The sequence below is a fragment of the Notechis scutatus genome, chromosome Z (genome assembly GCF_049901735.1).
Source record: "Notechis scutatus isolate UNSWTSFEM ecotype Mainland chromosome Z, rNotScu1.2, whole genome shotgun sequence".
Classification (NCBI taxonomy): domain Eukaryota; kingdom Metazoa; phylum Chordata; class Lepidosauria; order Squamata; family Elapidae; genus Notechis; species Notechis scutatus.
In genome coordinates this window covers 88,028,217-88,046,732 of record NC_142025.1, presented here as the reverse complement: position 1 = coordinate 88,046,732, position 18,516 = coordinate 88,028,217, and positions in this window count along the sequence as shown.

Below are 18,516 nucleotides of genomic sequence, written 5' to 3'. Positions count from 1 at the left end.
TCTTAAACTCTCCATTCTCTTTCCCCCCTTTCCTTTTTCCCCCCCACCTAAGATTACTTGTTCATTAAAGATGGCTTCTTCTTTGTCACAATCTTCTTGTTCTGCAGGCATTTCTTGTTGCTTCTCATAATTCCAAATCTCCATTTCTAAAAACTGAAATACGAAGCCAAAATAACCTCTTCCTTCTTGTGCATCTTCTTTGTACTTTTTAAGTTCCATTTTCAGTTCTTCTAAAAGTGGAGCCATTTTAAACAGTCTTAAACAACCACCCGATTTTAATCATTCAAAACAATAACCAAGAATCCAGAAATCATCAAGTAATCCAGATAGTCTGCAGTTATATCTTCTTATTTCTTTTTCGACTTTCTCTTCCTGGGGTTTTTTGTTGCGATATTTCAGTTAGAATGTATCTTTTGGAAGTCTTGTTGAGATTTTGCTGTAAGTTATTTTTTAATTCCAGGCAGCCTCCTCCCTTCCAGATCCTACCCTTTTATTCTTTTTCTCTCCTTTCCTGTTTTCAAAAGCTTTTAATTATCCAGAAATCTTTATTATCCCTTTGACTTTTTATTTTCAGCATTAAATGCCTATTGATGTCAAAGTGAATTTTTTTCCAATTTCTTGCTTAAGACTCTTAGCTATCAGAAAACCAAATATTTTCCCTTTTCTCTCTCCTTCACAGCTTAAAAATCTTCTTAGGGAACAATGTTATTGTTTTTTAAAAGTTTCAATTCCAGGGTACTTTATTTGTTGCTTTTGCTGTTTGACCCAGTCAACCAAAACTTTCTCTTCTTATCTTCCTCCTGCACATTCTTTTCTGGTCGAGTTCTTCTTTGTGGTGGCCATTTCTGACCACCGCTGCAACTGCCTTCAGGAAAGGGAGTAATGGCCAGCTGGGGAGGAGAGATGCAGCTCTCCTCAACCCTGCTAGCAGTCTCCCCCCTCTTCACCACCTCTACTGGGTGGCTTAGCCCCGAAACCAGCTGGCCCAGGGCGCTCCAGTGGCGAGCATGGATCGAAGCCTCACAGAGATGAGGTTTTGGTCTGTCTCTGAAGAAGCTCAAACCGGAATGGAATGAGGGTTTATAATTACATATATTTGCAATCTTTCTTTTTTTTTCTTTTTCTTTTTAAAGAATATAGTATGCATTATAAGAATGTACCAAGCAGAATTCGATTGGAAGTTATGTATTATGTATTATATTGAAGGTCATAAACTTAAGGTATATATTGAAGTTTAAATAAGAGTTGAATGGATGTAATTAAAAGATATAAATGTGTCATACTCCAATTAGTAACTACAGGAGAAAATTTGTTTAATGAGAAAAGATAATATGAAATTGAAACAGAACAGACAAAAGTATAAATATAATGATTTGAATTGAGATGAGAGAATCAAAATAAAATTGAGAAAATTAAAAGGGGAAAAACTATATAGAAAATGTAAAATAGTATAAGAACAGAATACAAAAAGGAGCATGAAATTGAGTTTTGTGTCTGTTTAAAGAAGTTCAACCCGGGATCATGCTATTTTCAAAAAAGATGTTTTACTTGTATTTTGTATGTGTGAAAACCCAAATAAAACTTTATTTTTTTAAAAAAAGAAATAAATTCTTAAATATTCAGTTTGCCAATAGGTTAGCAGTAGAACCAATGAGGGTCACAGGAGGGAACATGGCCTAGTCTTTGGTAACACTGCTTCCCCTTCATTATAAACCCTATTGCTGTCCCCCCACTCTAATTTCCTGTGAGTCAATAGGTGAATTGTTGAGGAAAGAAACATACTCCCTAGGTAGTTGAAGGAAAAGTTCATACAACATTGATGCTCAACCTTGAACACTGAGAAATGATAGGTTTGGCCACACAGAAGCAAAAGAGGGAGGGAGTGACAGAGAAATCAGAGTGAATTGATTTGATCCACTTGTTCCTGTAATTTTAATTGCTTAATTTGGAAGATATGGCAGAGAGACAGACCAATGTGTCAGAGATCCTTTCTTCAACACTTACCAAGGATACCTACTTCACCTGACTGCATTTCTTTCCCAGTGTTTTTTAAAATAGACATATAAATGCATTGAAAGTTGGCATGCTGCAAAGCGATGTGTCTGTTCTAGTATCATCTATTTTTACCAAGAATGTCTCTAGGCCCCACATAAGCTCCAGAGGTATTTTTAGAAAGTTATGGATGACTGCAGTTCACAGGAAGGGTTTGTTTGGAAATGTGATCACTGCCCAGCCAAAAAGATGAAGATAAACGAGAAGCAGCAGAGATACTGGGGAGGAGAAAAAGAAAGCATCTCACGCACTTCATCTTTTGGTAAATGACTGTTTTGTGCTTGACCAGGGGACCACTAAGGCAATCATTTTGGGAAAAGATCCATAGCATTCTCTTAATGTTTGAATGGGGAATTGATAATAGGTAGGCTTTGGTTTCAAAAGCTGCCCCTGGGCTAAGAAGTTGAGGCCACTCTGATGGATCATTAAGGAAACGAATAAGCCCATACTTAAGCATCAAGGAACAGCACAGAGGGTCCATCCCCGTCCGTCCGTCCCCCGCCCCAGCTATCAGGCATGCCACTCTTGAGCTTATAGGAATTTTTTTTAAAAAAATGAAATATGCTTTTCAGAATTTGGAGGAAATGTTGCACAGTTTGATTGATTGTAGAATTAGATTGTTAGCCAAAAGTAATATATGCACCTTTTAAGGCATCCCAGGCTGCATCTTCACCTGGAGAATTCTGTTCATTTGCTAAGTTGAGATAATGCTGGGAATGTTTATTTTTTAAAATGTGTTAAGGTTCTATGTACCTTTTAAGTAGTAGCTGACTTAAATGAACTAGTGCTACTTCGTATCTCCATACCAAAGTAAATAAATAAATAAATCTGCTCCAAACCCCTAAATCAACACCACCTTCTTCCTTGATGAGATTTTTTAAAACTTACATTGGCTGAAAGCAGCTGTAAAGTGTTTGAGGTTAGATTTGTTCCCCCTTCCATTAAAAGAGCAGTGTGGCCTTTGCCTCAGCATATGCCAGCAATACAATATAGTAGGGGAATAATAAATCCCATCTTTCTACAAGTCATGCAATAGAAAGGTGCTATATAATTTTTATTGTTTACAGGTAATCCTTGTCTTACAATGATACTCAAGACCATTACTAAGCTGTGTAGTGAGTGAGTTATGTTCAACAGCTGTGTTGTTGAGTGAGTCATACTCAATTTTACAACCTTTTTGGATATAATTGTTGAACAAATCAGTGCAGCTGTTAAGTGAATTGCACTATTATTAAGCAAATCTGGCTTCTCTAGTTGATTTTGTCAGAGGCTTGCTGGGAAAGTTGCAAATGAAAATCACATGACCCCAGGATGCTGTGATGGTCATAAATACATGCTGTTTGCCAACTGCCTGAATTTTAATTACATGACTGTGGAGACATTGCAATGATCATATAAGTTCAAGGATTAGTCATAAGTCACTTTTTTTAGTGCTGTTTTAACTTCAAAACAGTTGGTAAATGAACTACCTGTACTACCTGTACTGCCTTGACTGTTTTTAAACAGAATGGCATTGTACCAAGCTTTTAAACAACTCCCCCTCATAAAATTAGAAATATTTATATTAATTCATATTATTTTTCAGATACATAAGCTGTTTCCTATCATTCTTTTTACTACATTTTTGTTTTTGTTTTTCATGTTTTGAATAAAGTATTTGATCTGCAATCAGGCACTTTCCCTTTGAGCCCAAGCAGGTAAAATGTTCAGCACTGCAACTCATAGCTGCCACCTAGTGTCATTCCAAAACCCAGCCTATTCTATTTTTTCCACAGTTCCTTTCCATTGGCTTTAGTCTAATATATCTGGCCAACTAGCCAGAAATAAATAAACTGATCAATATTTAAGTAATTATTATACAGAGGTATATTTCTAAGTCTTTGTTTGCCTTGTGTTGTTGTTGCTCTTTCAAAATACAAAATTTTCTATCCATATGATATTTCTCTTGTATATGTCTAATCACGGCAGGTACACTTCCAATTACAGCTGACAATTATTGAGAAAAACCATTCCCAAATCAGATGTACTTGCCATGCTGCCTGGAGACTGAATACCAAGTCTTCTGGAGAGTTGGGCTAGGAAAAACTGCAAGACGATCGTAGCTACTTGGTAACCATAACTTCAGTTCCCATCACAAGTCCTGGTCCTATCCTTTTCAGTTCTCTTATTCCAACAAACAATTGGGACGTCCTCACTGCCTCTGCTTTAGATGTCTTGCAATTTCTTGTTTAAAGAGTTGGAAGTACACATCTCTCATTTCTCAAATGCTACAGCAATAAAATGTCTGACTGGTCCTTCTATATTTTCTTTGTATTTTAGGGCAGACTTGTGTATTTTACACTCATCTGGAAGGGAGCTACTAAGGCACTCAGGACAATTGAAAGCTTATTTATTTCTTTGTTTTCTCTATTTTATTTTATTTTTATTTATTTATTTATTGCCAGCACAAGAGGTAACAAGTAGAAGATCATTAAAGAGAGATCCAACCTAAAACTAAGGAGAAATTTCCTGAAAGTAAGAACAATTAATCAGTAGAACAGTCCACCTCCAAACTTGCAGGTGTTCTATCACTGGGAAGTTTTAAATATTTCTATTATTCTATGTTCCTGCTCTTCAGTTTCTATTATTCTATGTTCTTACAATGAACATTTTTCTACTTCCCAAAAGACACTCCCTGTGTAAAGATATCCTCTATCAATAATGTTGCCCACTCAAGAACTGTAAGATGGAAGACAGCAGAAGCTCTGAAATTGCTCATTAACACCTACTATGCATGAAGGAGAAAAAAGCAGGAATAAAGATCAGTAGGCTCCTATTATACTCACTGCAGGTTTTTTTTTTCCTTCCCGTGATTCACATTGCAATTAAGTTGTTGTTTTTTCTCTCTCTCTTTCTGATGATGATTTCCAAATGTGTGTCTTGTATATTGGTGCAACTTTTATACATAGTCAGCTCTCCTCCCTCCACCCCCCCCCTTTTTTTTTTTGTCATGATGAAATCCAGTAAGCACACTGCTTTGCAGTTTGGAGCCTCAGAATAGATTCCCTGGGCAGCTTGTTACATTACAAAAACCTTGCTGAGCCTTACCTTTGCACTGCCCTTCTTTAATAATTTCTCCCTGTGTGTTGCTAGTGAAAGCATAGAAGGCCAGCTGCTCTTCTCAGTTGCGCAGCCCCTGGGCACACCCACAGAATCTTCCCTTGATGCCTTCTAGGGTTCATGCCCTGCCTGAATTTTTTGGTTAACAATATTGTAATATTAAAAAAGAATAATTAAAAATGCCAGCCTCTGGCATCTTCTTTATTTCCAAAAATGGATCCCATAAGTTTTCTTACAAAATATAGTTGATGGGGAATGGCATCCCAATGCTTTGTTTGAAAATGTTCCCAGCTGCCCAGAAAAAAAGATAAGAATTTATTAACATATTTAAAGAAATATCCATCCATCTTCACACATACATACACCATACAACAACACAAAGGAAATTTTAATATAAAGTAATGTAAGACTGAAACCTTTATTATAAAACAAATACCTTGGTGTGTTCTCTTCTTTCATTTTTTCATTTCATTTCCAATGCAATATTTAATTTGGAAAAAAAGACATAATCATGTTGCTTATAGCATTAATATCTGAATGGGATTAATGATAGTATATCCATTTGTTAACTATATTCAATATTTCAAGGTGCCCTATTTTCCCTTGTCATTATTTGTACTTTAAAAGTTGTAGCAACATTTCGGCAGAATCTCATCTGCCATCATCAGGCTTCTGTATTGTGTTCGTCTAAAAGTCTGACTCACAGACGAACTCAATACAGAAGCCTGTAATTATTGAAACAATATATTTTATCAAAACTGAGAAATGAAGCAATAGATGGCTAGATTTAATAACATATTAAAGAACTGAGCTTCTGTATTTCTGTGTTAACACTTTATGGATATATTTTTAGTTTCTTCGAATGTCACTCATTTAATCACTACTCTGTAATTCTTTTCTGGTTGTACCTCATCATACCTTTGGTTGTTATATTTATCAATCAGTAAAAAAGAACAAAGGCAAAACTAAGCAAAACTAAACAGCCTGCTGGGCAGAGGGAGACTGAGGAGCATTCTGGTTGATTAATGGTTAGGTTCCCTGTGAGAGCCATGCCCTAACTGAGCAAACTCCATTCAACACTCCCATTCACTGAATAACTCATGTATTAGGTTGGATCTTAACTCCCAACATGTGTATCCTTAAAATTTCAGGTACAACAAATCATGATGACATTAGCTTAGCAATTGTGTGATAGGATGTGTTAGAATATGTCACAAAACTTGTGGTTCTAAACAGATATTGCACAGGCAATGCAGGTCTATATCCATTAAAAAATGAAGTAGGGGGGACTTCCGGTTTGTCGGCTTCGCGAGCGGCAGGGATTCGCGAAGCTGCGCGATCCCTGCTGCGCTAGCCGCTTTTGGTGCTCCGATCCAGACGGGTCCGGAGCTAGGGCCCCTGCAGGGGCAGCTAAAGATAGGGGGATCCAGAGAGGGGTTTGGGGTGTTGCAGACCCCCTCCCGGCCGGCAGAACCCCTTTTCCCAAGACAGTGCAGCGGGGGTCCGCAATGGCCGCCACAAAGAAGCTGGCAGCCGGGTAAGAATGCGCAGGAGGAAGTGGAGAAAGTTTTTGAAAAGAGAAAGTTTTTCTTGGTTCCCAGGACTCTAAGACATATTTAACAAAACTCCTGAAAATTATGACTTTCTGAATGATACCTTCTAGAAGAGGAAAAAAACGGCAGTTTGGTGGTGCTGAAAGGAAAGTTTACTCTCCTTCCCGATGGAATTAATAAGTGGACATTGAGAAACCTGTTTTTTTCAGGTAAAACTAGCTTTATGGGATAAGTCGGAAGGGAGAGAACAAAAATATATTCATCTGGTTTGATTTTGTTGGAGGAGATGCCTTAAGGATTTGAAGACAGAAATAGAACTCCAATAAGGCTTCAAAATACAGATTTGGACTTTCTTTTTCTTTTGTCTGATACTACCCCTGGAAGAGAAAGGGAGAATTTTGTCTTGGCTTGGATTGATTGAGGATTGTGGATTTTGGGATTGTTTTTACTTTTTTTTGAAATATCTTGGTTGGTGTAAGAAGAAAGAGGGAAAAAGAAAAGAAAAGAAAAGATCTATAATGGCTTTTTCTTTGAGGAACTGAGGGAAGAATATGAGCAAACAAAAGCAGCCGGTAAAGATGGTATGGAAAAATCCTTCCTATTTTTAGAAATGGCGCTGGTTAACTATCAACAAACAATACAACAGATGGAGGCAGAAGAACAACAACAAGAAGAAGATGAAGACGCCATCTTTAATGAATTCCAAAATTTAACTAAGAAAGAAGGAAGGAAGAAAGTGAGGAAAATGAAGGACTTAAGATCTAAAAAACATTTAAGAAAGAGAAAAATAAGATGCAAAATAAATATAATGATAGTAAACAAAAGAAAAAGGGAACACAACAGAGAAGGGATGCCAGCAAGGCAGAGGCTAGAAGAAGGGGGGTAGGAAGATTTGGTGGGGGAAGAAAGAAAGGGGAAAGGTGGAGAAAAGCCACAAAGTTTTGAAATTAGATGGGAAAAGAGGAATTTTTTTAGGGACAAAGGGTAAAGTACAATTTCCTTAAAAAGATTTTGCAAGGTACATAAGATGGTATTGTAACATCTGTATTAGAAATAGAAAATTAGAATGGCTTAAGAGTTAATAAGAAATTAAAATGTTGAAATGTTTAACAATGATTGATTTTAAAATGTAATAAAATATTAAAGGGAAAGGCAATGGGAATGTTATAAGATTTAATATTTAGATTTATTATTTAACTATGTATTTAATCATTTTGGATTTATTACTCTGTTTTTATTGTTATTAAAAAAAAAAAATTAGTAGATAGAATGTACCAAGCAGAATCAGATTGGGTATTAGGTGTTATTTTAAATGTTAATCTAATTAATTTAGGGGGAGGATAGAAAGGCATCATACTCTGATTAGTGATTTCAGGAGAAATTCTTTTTTTTATTATTATAAGGAATGAGATAGAGGGATAATAAAGAATGGGCAAAAGATACAAATATAATGATTTAAATTAAGATGGATTAAATAAGATAGAATTATGAAGAGTGAAATGTGTGGAGAAGTTTATATAGAAGATACAGAATGGTAAACAAAATAGGTAATGATATGTAAGATGAGCATGAATATAATTGAAGCCCATATAAAGAGAGGTACCTGGGGCCAAGTTACTTTCCTAAAAGAATTTTTATATGTTTGTTTGTTGTGTGTTTATGTTTTTGAGAGTATTAATAAAACCTTGTAGAAATACAGAATGAGAATAATGGTAATCAAGTCAGAAAGAAATAGATGAAATAATAATAGTGAAATTGAATAAGAGTAAAGAGAAGTAAAGAGAAATTGGATAAGAGGTATTTTTATGCTCATATGGAAATGGCTTAAAATAGAATTGTATTGTATAAAATAAGGTTTTATCTGACTTGTAAAATTTATAATGGAAAAAGGTTCAAATATGTAATGGTTGATGATGATTTGTTTGTCTTTGAAATTAATAAAATTTGCTTAAAAAAAAATGAAGTAGGAAAGCATTCAAAACATGGCTTCTGAATTTATTTCCAACCCCTTTTTCAGAAGCAACCCATATTTTCTTTTCCATAAAGGAGAAACAAAATACCCCTTGGGTATGGGAAAGTGTTTCTTTTCTCACCTTGTACTGCATGATATATATGCACACAACTGGACAGGGTGAGTCTGGCTGCACAAGGTTTCTTCCTGTGGATCTCTTAAAATATGGGGTGCTCTGAGAGTGCCTTGAATAGAGTTCCTGCCAATATCTGGAGTCTCTGTTTCAACTGTTTCTTCCATTGGGATGCAAAGAGAGAAATTTTTAGGATTTTCTTTTTCACAGCCTCAGTCGGTTCCAGCCTATGTTCAGACTTGATTGTCCTTTTGTTGGCTGATTCCTCTGCATCAAATCTGATCCCATTCTGTTCAGTTTTAAGACCTTTATTGTCTAAGAGGCAGAGCCCCATCCCCTTGCAATCGTTTACTTCCAGTATTTAGTTGAGTTTCAAAGTATTTTTTTTAAAAAAAAAAACTGCTGCAAGCACCCAATAGTACAGACTGAATCAGCTACAGCTGAGAATTGGATCCATGTGATAATTATTCTTTTTTTTCTTCTTTCTCTTGTTCTGTTTAGGCTATTATGGCCCTGCAATATATTTGTCATTGGGAAAGAAAAAGCAAACTAAGCAATGAATAGTTCATTTTTGATTTTCTAGTTGTAATTCTCTTACTTTAGTGCCTTTAGCAGTTCAAAGAAGCCTTTGTGTTGAGGTACTGGCAAGAGTAAAATGCATTTCTATTTAATTGATCTTATTAAACTACTTATAAGCTAGTTAGTTGTTCTTCTGGGATATTATTGTCCTTTTCTTGTCCTTGTTTTCCAAATCTATGCCCTGGATATTTAGCATCTCAACCATCAGTTTCCAGAACTCCACCTATTTTTCAGGCAACTTCCCTGGTCTCCCACCAATTCTGTTGTTCAAGAGGGAAAGACAAAAATGCCCCCCCAATACACACACATCACTTTGACTGGGAATAAAGAAACTCTTGTGTTTGCTCTGTAGCCTCATTAGAGTCTCTGATTCCCTTCAGCTGATTTTGATGTCGTAATGTTCCCCGGGCTCTCTGGCTATTAAACAATGAAAGGTGGCATAAGTCATGGACTCCAAGTAGTTTGGCTGATGATCACTTTACCCACAACAACAGTATTACAGTGGAATTTCTCTCAAAATCTGTCCAAAATCCACTTTGCCCTATTCATTTCTCCCAATCCTGGGTTAAGTGGATTTGAGGTCAACAGTTCAAATTCAGCCTGCAGGTCACTGTGAGTGAGAGTTATTCTCAGTCCCTGCTTTTCTCTACTTTTAAGCTCTTGTTAATTGGTCCCAGAGTGGCTTCCTTGGTAACAGTGAGACTTCCAAAATGAAAACAAGTCCCTGTTGTTCCATCATTAAATACAATAAAATGACGTGACTAGCTTGATGTTAAAATCAAGCATGCAACTGGTTATTTTAAATCAATGTATGAGCTTTGGCTCACTCCGTGTTATAAAGGCAAGGTGGATGCACAGCTCATAAGATATATAAGAACTTTATTATCATTTTCGAGTAAGAGACCAGCAGGAATGTTATCTAATATCAGAATTCAATCCACTCAGGCAGCAGAGAAACTTCTGAAGAGAAAAAAAGGGCCAGGAAAGTATTAACAAGGGAGATCAAGGTAGCAAAGAGAAGCTACTCCAAAAAACTGAAGAATTCATTCTCAGCTATTGTAACAGCACATGTGTGGGGAAACCTGAAGAACATTCTTGGCCACAGCAGACCTCCCTTCCTTATTGAAAGGAATCATCAATAGGCAGATGACACTACACTTATGTCCAACCCTCTGCTCCCGCCCCCCATCCTAGAAAAAGATGTGCAAGGCCTATTTCATTAAAAAAAAAGATAGGAAAAGCACCAGCCAGAGAAAGTAATGCCTTCTAGCTTGAAAACCTATGCTGAAAACTTCACCTACATCTTTAAAAAAACACGGGAGATGAGCAATGCCCCTTCTTGCTTCAAATACTCTACCCTAACCCTTTTCATAGACTTCAGCTTGGCATTGATTCTAGAAATACTTCACTCCAAATTGACTCAGCCTAACTGTTACCTGTCCATACTTATAGGTGGATTATTAGCTGTTTGACAGATAGGAAACAACAGATGAAGCTAGGGAAAATCACATCAAGCACTCGGTCAATTAGCACAGGCATCCCCCAGGACTATGTGCTTTCTCCATTGCTCTTCTCTCTCTACACCAATGATTGCATTTCTAAGGATCCCTCTGTTAAATACTGAAGTTTGCAGATGATATAATAGTCATTGGTCTCATTCAAGATAGTTATGAGCATGCATTTTGACGGGAGCTTGAACAATTCACCCTGTGGTGCAGTCAGAACAATGTGGAGCTAAACATGCTTGAAACTGTAGAGATGAGAGTGGATTTTAGGACGAGCCCTTCTACTCTACCACTACTTACTATATTTGACAGGACAATATCAGCAATATACCTTCAAAAACCTTCAGGTTTTTTGAAATTTGAAAAAAATGGACACTTAGCATTAGAACCATCATTAAAAGGGCACAACAAAGAATGTTCTTCCTGCATCAACTTAGGAAGTTTAAACTGCCCCAAGAGTTGTTGATATAGTTCTACAGAGGAATTATTGAGTGTGTCACCTGTACTTCAATAACTCTCTGGTTTGATAAAGCAAGTAAATAGGATAAGATAGTTATAGACTCTAAAGGATAGTTAGAACTACAGAAAAACCAATTGCAACCTATTGTCAAAAAGCTAATATATTATAATCTATAGAAGACCTGTATACTGTGTGAGTCAGAAGGAGGGCTGAGAAAATGTCTATGGACTCCTCACATCCTGGACATAAACTGTTTCAATCCACCCCTCAGGATGCTGCTTATAGGGCATTGCCAAAACAACTAGACACAGAGACAGTTGAACACCTAATCCTATATACATTGAGAGCTTTGTTGTTTTGCATATACATTGAGAGCTTCTGCACCAGAGACAAGTCCCTGTTTCTCATCACACTTGGCCAAATACTCTACATTCTAATTCAGCCATACCTGGAGGGCCACAGGTTTACCACCATAACAAAAATCATGGAAGTCACCCTTCCACTCATTATTATTGCTCTCATTTATCTCTCATTCTTATTATAAAGGCTCTCAAGCTTGTTATAAAATTATATATCTGTCTTACAATTAGCTTGGGACATAAATGCAAGTAATAAGCCAATAAATAAAATCAATTGCTTCCTAATTTCCCCAAAGGTATCTGCATTTCTAAATTGTCACTTAATATCACTTCCTACAGGAGTGGGCTTTTATTAATTCCTTACCTTCTTGTTTTAATTATATAAACATTGAAAGAAAATGTCATAGAAGTAACATGAGAAAAAAGCATCCTTTTGAGGAACATTAACTTTTAAAAGGCAATTCAAAAGCATTATGAATGGGTCAAACAGTTTACCAGTAATCCTGCACCTATATTCAGCAGAAAATAATAGATCAGGCTTCAGCACTGCACAGGAAATTTTTAACTAAATTTGATAGTGACCGATTTTTCTATGTGTACAATAAAAAAATCTTATGCATGGGAAATCATGCCACTTGGCAGTATGCAAATGGATCTATTGCATTGATTAGTTACTTTGATGTAGTGCTTAAGGCACCAAGCTTGAAATTAGCCCTGCTTTAAATAAAAAATTGGCTGGGTGATTTTGGACTAGCCACTCTCTCTCAGCCCAACTTGCCTCACAAGGTTACTGTTGTGGGGAAAATGGGAGGAGAAAGAAATATTAGATATGTTCACCACCTTGAGGTACCAGTACTTATAAAAATAATGAAGGTGAGGTCTAAAAAACATGAATAAATCAATTGCACTTCCAGAAAATTGCCAAAAATATATTATAATTACAACATAGTAGTATTCTAGAACTATAAATATTACTATACAACTGATCTATGCTCTTTTTGAGATACATCGGTACAGTAATAGAATCCCCAGAGTGACAGATCTAGGGCCATCCAAAAATATTGTTGAATAGGCATAACGTAGGTTTCTGTAAAGTCATTGCAGAGATATACTGTAAGGCATTTGAATAATAGCTGAAATTCTTCCTTGGAAATTGCACAGTGCCATTTTCACAGTAATCAGATGCTTAATGCATTATTACCATGGTTACTGGCATGAATTATCTCTGTGTGTTTTATATGTGTGTGTGTGAGAGAGAGAGTGAGTGAGTGTGTGTGTATGTATGTATGTATGTATGTATGTATGTATGTATATATGTATATATAAAACCAATCAGCTGTATCTGGTTCAGAATTCTACAGGAGACACTTGAATGCACCAAATTTTGAATTCTTAAGACTGCACTTCAAGGATTGACTGAAAGTTTAGATCATATCTGGTAAAATTACTGAATATGCTTATTGACATTTACATAAGCACCAAAAGTGCCCTGGAATATTATTTTTTTTGTCTGGTCTCCATAATGTTGATTCTTGCAGCCCAAGAACAAGCCATCAGAACGAATGCAATTAAAGCCAGAACAGAAAAATCTGCTGATGACCCCAAATGCAGACTCTGCAAAGAAGCAGACGAAACTACATACTGAGCTGTTGCAAGACAATCGCTCAGACTGACTACAACATCACAACACAGTTGCTCAGATGGTCCACTGGAACTTGTGTCACAACTACCATCTGCCTGTAACAAAGAACTGGTGGCAGTGGTGGGATTCAGCCAGTTCGCACCAGTTTGGGAGAACCAGTTGTTAACATTCTAAGCAGTTTGGTGAACTGGTTGTTGGAAGAAATCATTAGGGCAGAGATTATTTGAATCCCACCACTGACTGGTGGGATCATAAGCCTGAGAAAGTGGTTGAAAATGAGCGTGCAAAACTAATGTGGGACTTCCGAATATAGACTGACAAAGTTTTGGAATACATTACCTCGGATATCACAATTGTGGAGAAGAAAAAAGTGTGGAGCATTGACATTGCCATACTTGGTGACAGCAGAATCGATGAGAAACAACTTGAAAAAATCACCAGATATCAGGACTTGAAAATTGAACTGCAGAGACTCTGGCATAAACCAGTGCAGGTGGTTCCAGTGGTACTCGGCACATTGGATGCTGTGCCTAAAGACCTAGGCAAGTACTTAAAAACAATTGGCGCTGGCAAAATCACCATTGGTCAGCTGCAGAAGGCCATCATACTGGGATCTGCTCGCATAATCCGCTGATACATTACGCAGTCCTAAACGCTTGGGAAGTGTTCGACTAGTGATCTGTGATACGAAACCCAGCATAGTTATCTTATTTGCTGTGTATAACGTAGTTTTTTGTGTATAATAATAACAACAACAACCTTTATTGTCATTGTACATATATACAATGAAATTGATTTTGCTCCTGCTAGGGTTTCCATAACAAAAATACAATACAACATAAATAATATAGAAAATGGTCCTTATACAAGTAATTAGGGAGAAGCCAGTCATATGTTTCCATGTATGCATGGAGTGATTTTAGTTGTATTTAGGAATCTGACAGCCCGTGGATAAAAGCTGTTTTAAAACCTGTTTGTCTGGCTGGCTATATTTCTGTGTCTTCCGCCCGATGGTAAAAGTGAGAAAAGACACTGACCAGGATGTGAATCACCCCTAAGTATCTTCCTCACTCTGCTGAAACAAGGAGACCTGGCGAGTGGTGTCAGGGGACAATGGTTTCCCATGCAGAATTTATCACTCTCTGTAGTGCCTTCCTGTCCGCAGCTGTTGAACCAGCGTACCATACTGTTATACAGTATGTAAGGATACTTTCTATCATAGATTGATAGAAAGAGGTCATCAGCCGTTATTCCACCTGATTTTTCCACAGGACTCTAAGGAAATGAAGTCTCTGTTGAGCCTTCCTAACCACCAGAGACGTGTTGTATTTCCAGGTGAGGTCTTGACTAATAAGCACTCCCAAGAATTTAAAAGAGGAAACCCTCTCCACACATTCCCCCTTGATATACAGTGTGGCAAGTTCCTGTCCGTGCTTCCGGAAATCCAGCACCACCTGTCTTGCTAGATTTTAAATGTAAACTGTTTTTTAAAGACCATGTGGATAGCTTCTAGACTTCTTTCCTGAATGCTGATTTGTCCCCTCCAGTTATAAGACCCAGCACTGTTTTATTGTCTGTGAACTTTATTATATGATGTTGGATGGATCAGAGGATATGCAGTCATGTGTATATAGCGAGTACATGTAGGGGCTGAGCACACAGCCCTGAGGGGAGCCTGTGCTTAGCTTCAGGATGGAAGATGTAAAGGACCCAACCCTTACTATTTAATCAGCTATCTTGCAGATTCATCATAGGGTGAGGATCAAAACAGTTCATGACAGCAGCTGCAACTCTATGATTAAAACCCCACCTCTTTTTCACATGTAATATGATTTTTTTTTAAAAAAAAAAAGGACAGAGTTTCAACTGCACAATCACATTTTCCATTTCAACCTTTTTCACCATCCTCTCTGGATGCCTCTGTTTACCGATTAAATGCAAGACAGGATAAATACACAGTGCAAAATATAACAAGCCCAACTACAACCAAATGGAGATATCAGCTTAAAGTGTATTGCTATATCTGATATGTTTACTAAAATAAATCTCATTTTTTAAAAAAAGCTACAAAGGGTCTTCAATGACCCTAAGAGTAGTCCATCTCCTCTATTGCTGAAGCTGTGTTGTTTCCCAGAACTTTGCAGGGCTGAAATGTCTGGCTGAGTTTTATAGGTAGTTCCTCAGAGACATGCCAGGTCCCCCATCATGTGGGATAAAGAAGATTTAATTGCTATGCACAGGCAATTTCTTCCTCCCCTGCCATCCTATTCACAGCATCCAAGTCTTGCCCAACAGCCAAACAACAATCTTTTCTTTCTGTTCCAATGGGGGACATGCTTAAAAGACTCTGGAGCTGGCAAACAACTGCTTTGACCTTCATTTTCGGGGCAGGGCAGGGGTTGCACAGAGAAGGAATTAAGTTTGGAGAAAAGCCAGGGACAAGAAGAGCCACAATCTGTTGTATAGTTACATGGTTGTAAAATTCTTCCAAATAGCAAGTCATGGTACTTGGGTGTAGCTGGGTATCGGTGAACAGGACAATCATGATATAGGATAAGGTGTTATAAGGGCATCAATAAATATGTGGCAGCAAGATTATAAGTGCAAAGGCATGGAGACTATGAATACTGTAATATGCAACATATACAGTATTGTAGTATGGCAGTTAGTACAGATAGTCCTTCACTTACAACATTTTGTTTAGTGACTGTTCGAAGTTACAACAGTACTGAAAAAGGTGACTTATAACCGTTTTCCACAATTACAAATGTAGCATCTCCACGGTCACTTAATCAAAATTCAGACACTTGGCAACTGATTCATATTTATGACTGTTGCAGTGTCCCAAGGTTATGTAATTCCACTTTGCAGCCGTTTGACAAGCCAGTCAACGGGGAAGCCAGATTCTCTTAACAACACGATTACTAACTGAATAACTGTGGTGATTCACTTAACAACTGTGGCAAGAAACATCGTAAAATGGGGCAATGCTCACTTAACAACTGTTTAGCTTAGCCACAGAAATTTTGAGACTCAATTGTGGTTATAAGTTGAGTACTGTATTGAAGTTTCAGATCTTGACTGTTTAAACTCTATTGAGTGGTGTTAAAATTGTTGATCATGAGCATGAATGTCATTTACTCAGTGGTCCCCAATCCTTGAGGTTGGTGGTCTTCCATTTGGAATTTGAGGGGCATGTACTAGCAATGTGAAAGATTGCGGATCTTTATTCATAGTAAGGCTGATAATGTTCCAGTTTATGAGAATCTATTTGCCATTTGCTTAACTCCAATGCAGTAATTTTTCTAGATCTCTCCAAACCAAGTTTTGGTTCACAATGCATTATTTTTATTTTGTATGAAAGTTTATGGATCTCTTTGGGGGCACAAGCATTCATGGAAATTAAGGTGGTGAGGGAAGCTAATGCAAGTCAGATACCCCCTTTAATTATTTTTTAAAATGCAAACTATCAGGCAATAAAGTCATTTTTTTAAGCTGTGTTTTCTCCACATGTTCATTGCTTGCTCCAGCAACTGTAAGATTTCTTTATCACCAGCCACAAATGACAGTAGCCCATATTTGGTTTAGCAGGTTGAGATTATAACTTGGAATTTGCACCCCAGCTTTAAATCAACCACATGCAAGTTGAGACTTCCCAGAGTTATAGTCCAACATATTGAAGAATAAACTTGTTCACTCTCGGTTATAACACTGTATAAAGCAGTTCCTATCCTACTTCAGAATACATTAATAAAATCAAAATTCTCTGCCTTGTGTTTCTTGCTTAGTTTTCGGTAAGTAGGGGAAGAAGTGGGGCAATGCTTGAGAGAAACATTAGCTAAAGGGTTTGTTAACTGAAATCAAGGATAGCATTCAGGCAAATACGACACAAGTCAATAAGCTTCTGGTTACTCTAGGTTCTGGAGGTCCATCCCCTGTTGCACTTTGCTGGGAATGAAAGCCTGAGAATGAACATAGAGACTAGGTCAAAGCATAAGCTTCCTATATATTCTTTCTGTGACAGACCTGGGTACACTTGGAAATATAGTAACCCCCTTCCCCCAAAGCCAAAAGTCTTCCACATCCTCCATTGTTATTTTTGTTCTGTCTGTTCATTTGATTTTTACCATTGGATAAACACATTTAGGCTTTCACATGAAAAATCTCTTTGAGTGGTATCACCAAGTCATGGATAAAAGCATATAATAAAAAGATAAATCCTGTCCCAAGCCAATTGGCAGAAGTGACACTACCTCAGACTATCTACTTCAGATACTAATTTGGTGGAGGAATCAACAACTCCAAGGCTCTTGGTGTGGCCAGAATTAACTTTCCAAGGACCAAAGCATCCTCTGTAAGACAAGATACAAAGATATTCTATAAAAAAAAAATCTCATATGAACAGATACAGATGGTTTGTGTTATGTATTGAGTGTATGTAGTTGCATTGAGCCCTGCTGGAGTGAGGCTGGCTTTGGTTGACCCTGGCTGTTGACTCCGGCTGTTTTGGAGGGAGGCTTGGAGCATTCGTGTTTGGGTGGGCTTTTTCAAGTGCTATGATTGGTTGAGGCCCTGTAGGCCTAGAGCAGGGGTTCCCAACCTGGGGTGCTCACACCCCCTGGGGGTGTGAGACGATATTCCAGGGAGTGCGAGAAAAGTCCAGGTAATTTTTATTGATTTTTATTTTTATTTATTTATTATGCAATGGATTAACTTTGTTTTCATTTTAGAGTTAAGTATCGTTATTTAGTGGCCGTCACATACATAGCTGAAAAGATTCAATCCTACCATATATTTAACACGTTCAGTAGTTCCTAAAGTCTAAATTTCAGGGGGTGCGAGGTTCGAGTGAAATTTCTTTAGGGGTGCGGGGTGAAAAAAAGGTTGGGAACCACTGGCCTAGAGTATGGATTGCAGGCGTTTGCCTGCTGTTCCTCAGTTCCAGTTTTGAGTCAATGTAGCTATGCTGGTCTGCTTCTTGCCTACTGAAGCCCACTACACAATAATTTGGGCTTGCAATTCCTATATCACGTGACTTTAGACCAGGAGTGGGGAACTATGGCCCCTTTTGACCTATGGACTGTGACTCCCAAAATTCTGGGCATTGAAGTCCACAGGTCATAAAGGGACCATAGTTCCCCATCCCTGCTTTAAACAGTAGATATTTAGAATGGTATAGAGTT